Genomic DNA, 9,282 nt, shown 5'->3' on the forward strand with positions numbered 1-9,282 from the left:
TCAGTTGTGGAAAAGAGGACACCATGACAGCAGCTGGAACCATTGTTCAGAATAACATATCCTGAAAGGCAGGCCAAGATTGTGTAGTGAATATACTTTTCTGTACTGCTTTGAGTCCTAACATATCCAGTGTATCCCAGCAAATGTTCTGCTTGCACATAGATTGGGAAAAATCCTTTGTTATTGAGCTGCCATGCCCTGAATATTGACAAGTAACCAATAGAAACCTCCTTGAGGGACCGACATAGCACCTGTGGGAGCATGTGTGCAACCATTCTCCTCCTCCTCTGCCTAATCTATCCCATCACCTTTCCACTCTGGTTCCCACACCATTAGGCTCCCCATAATCTCTACGGAAAGGAAACACAAATCCAGACTAATGCAGTGTATGGAATAAATTGAATAAGTGGAATAAAGTGGAATAAATCCAGTGTCTCTGTGTGAGTGATTGTAGATAGTGCTGATTTGTACCAAGCAGATGAAAGTTGAGAAGCTCCTGAGCCAAGAAGCAGCTTCAGTGCAACTCTGTGGGTTGGTCTGCACTCCCCATATAGCAGAGAGCCTTGATTTTCCTGCAGGAACCAAAATCTGCAGTGGTGGGAGACCAAGGACAAAGTAGGCTTGTTTGCTGATACACTTTGGTCCACTGTTCAGTAAAGAACTGTGATTCCTGGGGGGAATGCTCTCATCTTCTTCTTAGGTATATAAGGCATGTCTCTCCCATAACCTTCCTGTATATGCACATGCAGAGCAAGACTTAGAATAAGTCTTTCATATACACCTGGGAGACAGACACTGGCATGGGTCTTTTCTGTCTCACCTTAAGGCTATTTAAAAATTTTCTTGCTTTGATAAGAGTTTGTTTGTTCACATATATTGTTGTGGCTTTGCAGTATAGAAGGGACTCTGACTTTTGTGTGCTGGGTAAAGTAGTAATTATGGACTTGCTAAAACTTCTCACATGAGAGAAATTTTGCCCTTTTGCTCAGTTTCTTGCTGGATGAGTTTCCAGATTTCCAGGAGGACAGAAAAGGCAGCTCTGTATGTCAAACCAAAGGTACTAAGAGGTACTATGAGCATGACTAACAGTTTATTACCCTCCTAATCAAAGCATAGGAGAAATTAACCACTTAAAAAGGAGCTTGTTCCAGTTGTCAGCTCAAGGTTTCAAATTAAGGAAGATGTCCCCACACATTTTGAGCTATTATAAAACAGGGATTGCCAAGCTGTGATTCCTGACCTGCATGAATTTTATTCAGGTACAGTTAATGCATGCCTTTCAGGAAAAGATTATGTTATTTCTCCAACACAGGGAACTTGTCAGACTGCAGGAGGCAAGGGAGGTTGCAAAAGTTGTGGGTGAGAAATTTTATGTGTGGAGCTTACCAACTTGAATTGTCCAAATGAATCATTGCTATAATCCTGTAGCTTGTATCTTGGAAGAAAAAACAGCTTCTGTCTCTCAGAATAAAAGCCACTTTAAAATATTTTTTTTAAAAAAAAAAAAAGAGGAAACTTAGAGAAAAATAAAAGTAATAGAAAAAAGGCAATAGTTTTTTTTGAGAGGAAAGAATACATAGAAGCAAGCATAGAAGCAAGAAGCAATTTGGAAAGAAATAGGAATAAAAGCCTTTGGCTGTAAATATGAAAAAATATATTTAATATAGGAAGAGACAAAAAATAAATCAATTTCCATATGTAAGAGTACAATGTATGAACTGGAAATAAGCAAAACTAATAAATGACAGACAAAGTATTTAAGAGAAATCAAAAAGTCTTTTTACAGGTATATGGGAGAAATGAAACAACAGAGAAAACAACATGATAAGTAAATAAGAATGACTTTCTTGAAGTGGACTTGTTTGGTTTAATACTGGATAGTAATTTTTCAATTTTCCCTCTATAAGTTATAGAGGATCATTTCAGAGGATTTGCTCCACATCATCTGAGTGCTGATGTAAGAGCTGGACTTCCTACCCTGTTCCCAGCAATTTCCAAGCAATCCTGCCCTCAGCCTACCTCCAACAGAGAGACCAAAGAGCACCTACCACAGCAGCTGGACACTTAGGTTTGAAATTCCACAGCTTTTGGAATCTGGACTCTTGGTGTCCACCTGCAGACCTCACAATCAGGGTTTCAAAGAAAAGGTAATTGTGGCTAAGCTGAACAGGGGTCTCTCTGGAATAGCCTTTGCCTCTTGCTTCTCTGCTTTGAAAGCGCTGCTAAGGTGAGTTCATAGGTAGGTCACTTTAAGCTGTTACAAAGGCACGTAGTCCTAATTCTGAAGAATTAATGCATCTTTAATTCTAAGAATAAAAGCAACAAAACAATAATAGTTTTGATAATAATGAGAATGTAAGAGCTGGGTCATCCAACAGAGCTGGTGGAGAGACCTCTCTGCTCATCACTCAGAAGCAGAGGTGTCAGTTTTCTATCCAAAGGCTAGAGTCATAATTAAATGACAATCTATACATGTATATTATGAGTAGCAATGCAGCTCATCATTTTGACCAAGGGCATTTCTGCTGTAAAGCTCATCAAATTGAACATAATTTCTGTGGTGCATCTTTTTAATATGATATCTTAAATACAAAATTATTTAATAATTGATTTGATTTTTAAACACGGAAAGTTCAATGGTGCAAAGATATTTAATATTTTGTTAACACTGATGCTCATAAAAGTTTTTTTTTTTCCCCAGCCATTTCCAGATAACATAAAAATTGGTGAGAGAATAAATAATCAGAAAGTCAGCTACTGCTACCTAATGATTGCATTTTATTGTCATTTTGACTGAAAATACATCCCTGGTTTATTGAACTTGACATAAAAAAAAGATCAGAATCAGCTTCTATGCAGAATTGCTCCATCAGTGTCAAGACCATTTAGATTATGTCTCCTTCAGTTTCACGATCCTTCCTTCTAACTTTGTTATCTGATACTGAGTAAGTCCCTTCTGTATCATCTACAGGATGAGTTATAAGGATGCAGGGTAGTTTTCATAGCTGTCTGGGGGTTACTATATTTCTGTTCTTTTGCAAATGTCTTCAGCATATGAGCTATTCCATTATGCACAGCAGTTAGGCTGACAAGGCTAGGATTTCCAAACTTCTGGCAGCTCAGCTGGCTTAGGCTCAACAGCTTCACTTGAGATGCTGCAGATCTGGAACACCCAACCCAAAGGCCAAGATCTTTATTTCATGGATGAGTAAAAATTGTTTGTATTGGATTGAAATTTCTATGAAAAATAAAAAGTGCACGTGCTCTAGGAGAACAAGATCACCTATTTCATGAAGAAGCCTCACAACTTATCCCCCAGCACACAAAGTGGTTTGTTTGACAGTCCTGCTGACTGCGATGAGTAGTACCAAATCTCCGAGAGCGAATTTTGCTACAGTAAGCGACAATAATTGCAGGACAAAGCAGGACAAGAGGAAAGAGGCTGATCTAGTCTTCATACCCCTTTCAAATCCTTTGCTTTTCAGCTGATTCATGTGACAGGGTCTACTGTTCATAGACAATAATACTTTAGAACTTCACACATTTTATTACAGTAAAATGAGCCAGGAATAAGGACATGTTCTGTCACAGCCAAGGTTTCTAAAGGTAACAGTAGCAGCTATCCAGTGAAAATTTTAGTGGTAGTTTTAAAAGAGATCACTGAATCAATGTTCAACAGAGACTTCTGAAGACTAAGAATGGACCAGTTTAATGTCATAATTAAGACAAAATCCTATGAGTATTAGAGAGATTATAGAACAATTAGCCTAACTTCTTTATCAGTAAAGCATTCAATACCATTTTTTAGAGATCAGATGGGAACACTTTAAAAAAAAAGGAAAATGTCTTGATTTAAAGGTAGTCAACCTTCCTGAATGAAGCATAATCATGTCTCACTTAGAAAGGTAATAAGGCAACTTCCATTAATCTTCAGTATATCAAAAGGATATAGATAGCATAATAAAACTTCAGTGACTGCCATAGCAAAGTTTCACAATGGTTGTAAAGAGTAATGGGTTGTAAAAAAATGGAAAAAATGTTTCTGGTAGTTATATACTATAAGATTTTGACAATAATCCTTCATGAATATCCATATGTGTTTGCCTATTTAAGGTTAAAACTAACTGTTCCAAGAAACTGATATTCATGCCAGTTTATAAATTGCAAAGTAAAACATAGGAAGATTATTTTTACAAGTGGTATTGCCACTTTCAAGAATGTATTTTACAATGTAGAGAAAATATCAACAAAAATCTCAAAAGAAGCAGCAAGTCAGCAGATGAAGAAGTAACTGAAAAGCAAATATTTATGGAAGAACTCACAAATACAGATTTACGTTTCAAACCTTAGGCATTCCAGCTAGAGATTACTGACTTTTAAAAAAACATACACGATCTGAAAAAGGGAAAAGCTCATCTTACTATTAAAGCTCTCTCTGAAAATTCAGGCACTATGGGTTGAATTTCTGGCTCTGCCTCACTCTCCCTGTATGACCTTTGGCAGGTCACTTATGTCTCAGTTTCTTCTCAATAAAGTGGGAATCAAGTTTCTGAGCTGTGTAGAGGTTATACCAGGTAAATTCATTAACATCTGAGCTTGACAATGTACAGCAGTAAGGAGCAAATAAGTTAGACATGTAATCAGAGATGGTGGCTACAAAACTCTGTGTTAGTGTTACAGAAAAACAATTTCATAAATATGTTTTGTATTTTTTTCCATTGACATTTAGAGTTGCTGGACTTTTACCAAAATCCAAAATGTCTTCCAGCTTCAGTAGCTAAGCTTCAGTCTGATAAGGTAGCAGATGCCAAATGAGAGAAGGCACCTGTTCTGCACCCTTGCTGCATTAGGTAATTATGTGCAAAACAACTTAGATGTGCAGTCCCCGAAATTCAAACTGTTGTCTCTATCAAAATCCTGAGCTAGTCATAGAAGCAGTGAGAGTGTGTTGAATGAATTCATAGTGAAGTATGCCTTGTTGCCTCAATTAAATTGTGTGTCTGTGTGTGTGTGTGTGTGTGTGTGTGTGTCTACAAGAGTGTGTGCATTCATTCCTGTGTGAATCTATCGATAATTTTTTTCTTCAAGAAACTGGTTAATAAAGCAGTAACAGAAAGCTCGTTTGTGTAAATTAATTGGAGCCAGCTGGTGAAATAGGAACTGCAAAGTCCATAAGGTCAAACAGACCTTATGGTTGGAATGCCAAAATGTTACATTAGGTCAGAAAATGTCACCATAAAAATAAATACACAGGAGAATTTATACTTGACAAAAAGGCTAGGAAAGAGATAATGATCCATCTCTGGTGGATGATGAATGGTTCTGCATCTGGTTGGCATCCAGTCACATCCATCCCAGTGGTATCTCCCAGGGATCAGCCCAGTCCTCTTCAATATCTTTATTGATGATGTGGATGAGGGGATTGAGTCTATCATTAGCAAATTCACAGATGACACCACCTTGGGTAGGGATGCTGGATGGTAGGAGGGTTGTGCAGAGAGGTGTGGACAGGCTGGATTGATGGGTTGAGACCAACAGTATGAGGTTCAACAAGACAAATTTCTGGGTCCTACACAACCCCAGGCAGCTCTACAGGCTGAGGGAAGAGTGGCTGGAAAGCTGCCCTGTGGAAAAGGACCTGGAAATGTTGGTCAACAGCTGGCTGAACATGACCCATTAGTGTGCCCAGATGGCCAAGAAAGCAGATAGCATCCAGGCCTGAGTCAAGAATAATGTCATCAGCAGTGATTTTCCCCCTCTACTGGACACTGGTGAGGCCACCACTTGAATCTTGTGTTCAGCTCTGGGCCCCTCACCACAAGAAGGACATCAAGGTGCTGAAGAAAGTACAGATGAGGGCAGTGAAGCTGGTGAAGGGCCTGGAGCACAAGTCCTATGAGGAGCAGCTGGGGGAGCTAGGGTTGTTTAACCTGGAGAACACAAGGCTTAGGGATCAACTTATTACTCCCTAAAACTGTCTGAAACGAGGTTGTAGCCAGTTAGAGGTGGGTATTTTCTCCCAGGTAGCAAGTGACAGGACAAGAGGACATTGCCTCAAGCTGCACCAGGAAAGGTTTAGGCTGGACATTAGGAAGACTTTCTTCATGGAAAGGTGAGTAGACATCAGAATGGGCTGCCAGGGAGGTGGAGTCACTGTCCCTGGAGGTGTTTAAGGAAACGCTGGATGTGGCACTTGGTGCCATGGTCTATTTAATATGGTGGTGTTAGGTCATGAATTGGACTTGATTATATCAGGGGTGTTTTCCAGCCTAAGTGGTTATGTGATTCTCTTATCTTTGAGCATCGTGTTAATAGCTGAATCTGAAGACTGGCAGTAAGACAAGGAAAAAGAGCTCAAATATTTTTTAGAATTCTTTTGCAATGTGACCAGTGCATACTTTCAAGAAGCAACTACAAATCCACAGAAGCAATATAAATTTATATTTACATTTTTCGTATTTGCACATTCAAAATTTATTTGGACAGTATGCCTAATGAACTATACATCTACAGAAATAAGAAAAATTCAGCTGTGTTTGCTGCCATTTTTTTTCTATTTAATTTGGGTTTGTTTGCAAATGATTCTAGATTCCTAGTTCCTAGGTTTATTGTTTATCAATTTTTACTATTATTGTATTATACATACACACAGGAGTTCACAGTCCAGAGATTTTTACTAACTGCAAAGTGGGAACTGTTCACAGGGACATTTTGCATCAAGTTAGTGAAATGCAAGGAGGCAGGGCCAGATCCTAGGTACATCTAACACTTTGGGACTCAAAGGTCTCACTGGTGGGGTTATAATTATATGGAATCAAGTCTGTATGTTCTTCACTTCTACATGAAGTCAAGGTCTTGTCCATGCTACACGTGTACTGTAGGACAAAAGCTCACAGATTTCTGAATTCTGCAACCAGCCCTACCAGTGTGAGCACTTAACATTAACATGCTATTCTATACGCCAGCCTTCACTGCAGACCACCAGGACCAGACTAGGTCCAGCTTTGCTTTGCAAGACCTGTATGTAATGCTGTCATCACAGAATCATTTAATGCTTTTACCTAGGGAGAGCTATCAGGAAACTTTTTCATTCTGATACTGTTTTAGAAAGAAACGTCCTAAGCAGGCCCAGTATAACTGCTCCCAAGGTCATGGTTGTCAAGATCTTTCATTGAAGCTGAATACTTCCAATGAAGCTCATGTTAATTTTCCAATACTCTGCACAAAACACATTCAGGATTTTGAGCCTAGGGAAGACTAACTTGGTGGTTTTTACAGCCCAGTAGTCAAATGAGGAGTGTCATTGGTTCATGGATGAGGAACGCAAAAAAGTTTAGGTTACTGATAATGAAGTCTTCAAGAGATGCATCATGCATTTACTTAAGACATTAATTGCAAAGGAAGCTGGCCATGCAATTCATCATTTCTGAGTTGTTTTTCAGGGAAGCAACGGATGCCAGGAAGTACTGATGAATGTAGAAGAGCAGTAGCTTTAGCAGAATATATTCTTTACAAGCAACATACCATCCTTGTGGGACATAAAGGGAAGAAAACAGAAAAAGTCATATCAGGAAGAAAAGCAGGCAGTAAAGACTAAGTACCTTTTAAATGCAGTTTAAGGAAATAATAAACCATTATATATTTATACTGAATTTTATTTCTATTTTAGAAGTCTAAAGAGCAATACTGGGTTTCTACAATGCTTTATTTAAATAAGGGTATGGATAAAAATAATAGGCGTATCAAGAATTTGTTACAAGGAGAGAAACCTGTTTAGCACCATGGCTATCTAATTATATCACTCTATTAATAATCTAATCAGGGGCAGGTCTTAGTCTAGAGCACTGCCTCACCATGGTCCATACTGCTAGAGCTCCTTATGGCAAGGAGGTGATTTGTGGCAAAAAAGTCGTGGCAACAAGTAGTCTCCAGACGCTTTTATTGGTATACAGTGGTATACATATGTATATATATGTATAATACCAGGGTATGAAACATACAGAAAAGCTATAATATGGTTAAGATAAGATGTATGTTACATATACAAATAAACACACTCAGCCTTTTTTTTCAGGTCTAAGCCAAATACATTCCTGCTTCACTATTGCTAGCTGTAACTTGGCCAATTTATATTCCCTAAGAGATAAAGTAAGGAGGTCTCAGTCTTCTCCCACATTCCAAGAATGAGAGTGTCTTTTGGCCATGATCACAGGTAACACCAGAGGCATCATCATAATTAAGAGTAGCTTAATATAAAACAGATGGCAGAGCTAATGAAAGGAGATGCTTTGGAGATGAAAAATCAAGAATCCCTTGGGGGAGCCATTCTGAGCTGAAAAACTGGGATAAGCAGAAAAAAGGCTACCTTCATTCAGCACAAGTCATATTCACACTTCCACCAGATCGTGACCATAAACACTTTACTGAGTCAGAAAAAAGGCCTAGAAGCATTCTTCTGTTTATTACTCAACACAAAATACCAAGCTGAGACAGTTACAGAACAGGATGGACCTATAAAATCTACATAAATCTGTCTCCAAGGTCTTAATTTCAATTAAAGTTGTGCTTCCCCTCTTCTTGTTAACACTGCCAATATCCACCAAACTCAGAGCGTATGCTGAGCCTTAACTGCAGAGGTACAGCCGACAACATTGACTGTCACCAGAAGTCACTTTCTGAAAGGAAATGGCTGTATTCAAAGCACTTGCAGGACCTCAACATTGACCACTGCCACCTCTGCAGTAGGTGACAATAAACTCTTCTTCAGGCAGTAGCTTCTGCTCCTGCTGAGCAGTGGTTGGCAGGAGGTGATGCCCTGCGAACTGTGAACTTCAGCAGCACCCAGAGACGAAATTCTTGCTGGAGTAGGAAGCAGCTTGCTTGGCCGTGAACTCCATTAATCCAGTAAGAGCTAGAAACTACAGGTGGTAACTTTTGATCAGTGAATGGGCCAATGTGCATCTTCCTTTTCTTTTGCTCTTCATTTTGTGCACAGTTGCCTAAGAGGCAAGATTTACAATACCAAGTCATCCTGTAAGCCTGGCTCATTCCAGCCCTACAACCTCTCTCTGCCCTTAGAGAGAAATCTTCCCTCAATCACAGGGAACTGGGCCTGTGCTGTCTACGTGCTGCACAAAAGAAGAATGGTGGTAAAGTTCATCTTCAGACAGTTGGCTCCCTTATCACTGCACAACTCCCTTATGTTTGTATATGGAAAGTAAATGAAAATGTATAAAATACAGCATAATTGAGATGATAATGAAGTAAGTCAATCTTCTTGCT

Source organism: Pseudopodoces humilis, chromosome 3 (genome assembly GCF_049639895.1).
Source record: "Pseudopodoces humilis isolate 2021_Gansu_Grassland_sample_001 chromosome 3, ASM4963989v1, whole genome shotgun sequence".
Classification (NCBI taxonomy): Eukaryota; Metazoa; Chordata; class Aves; order Passeriformes; family Paridae; genus Pseudopodoces; species Pseudopodoces humilis.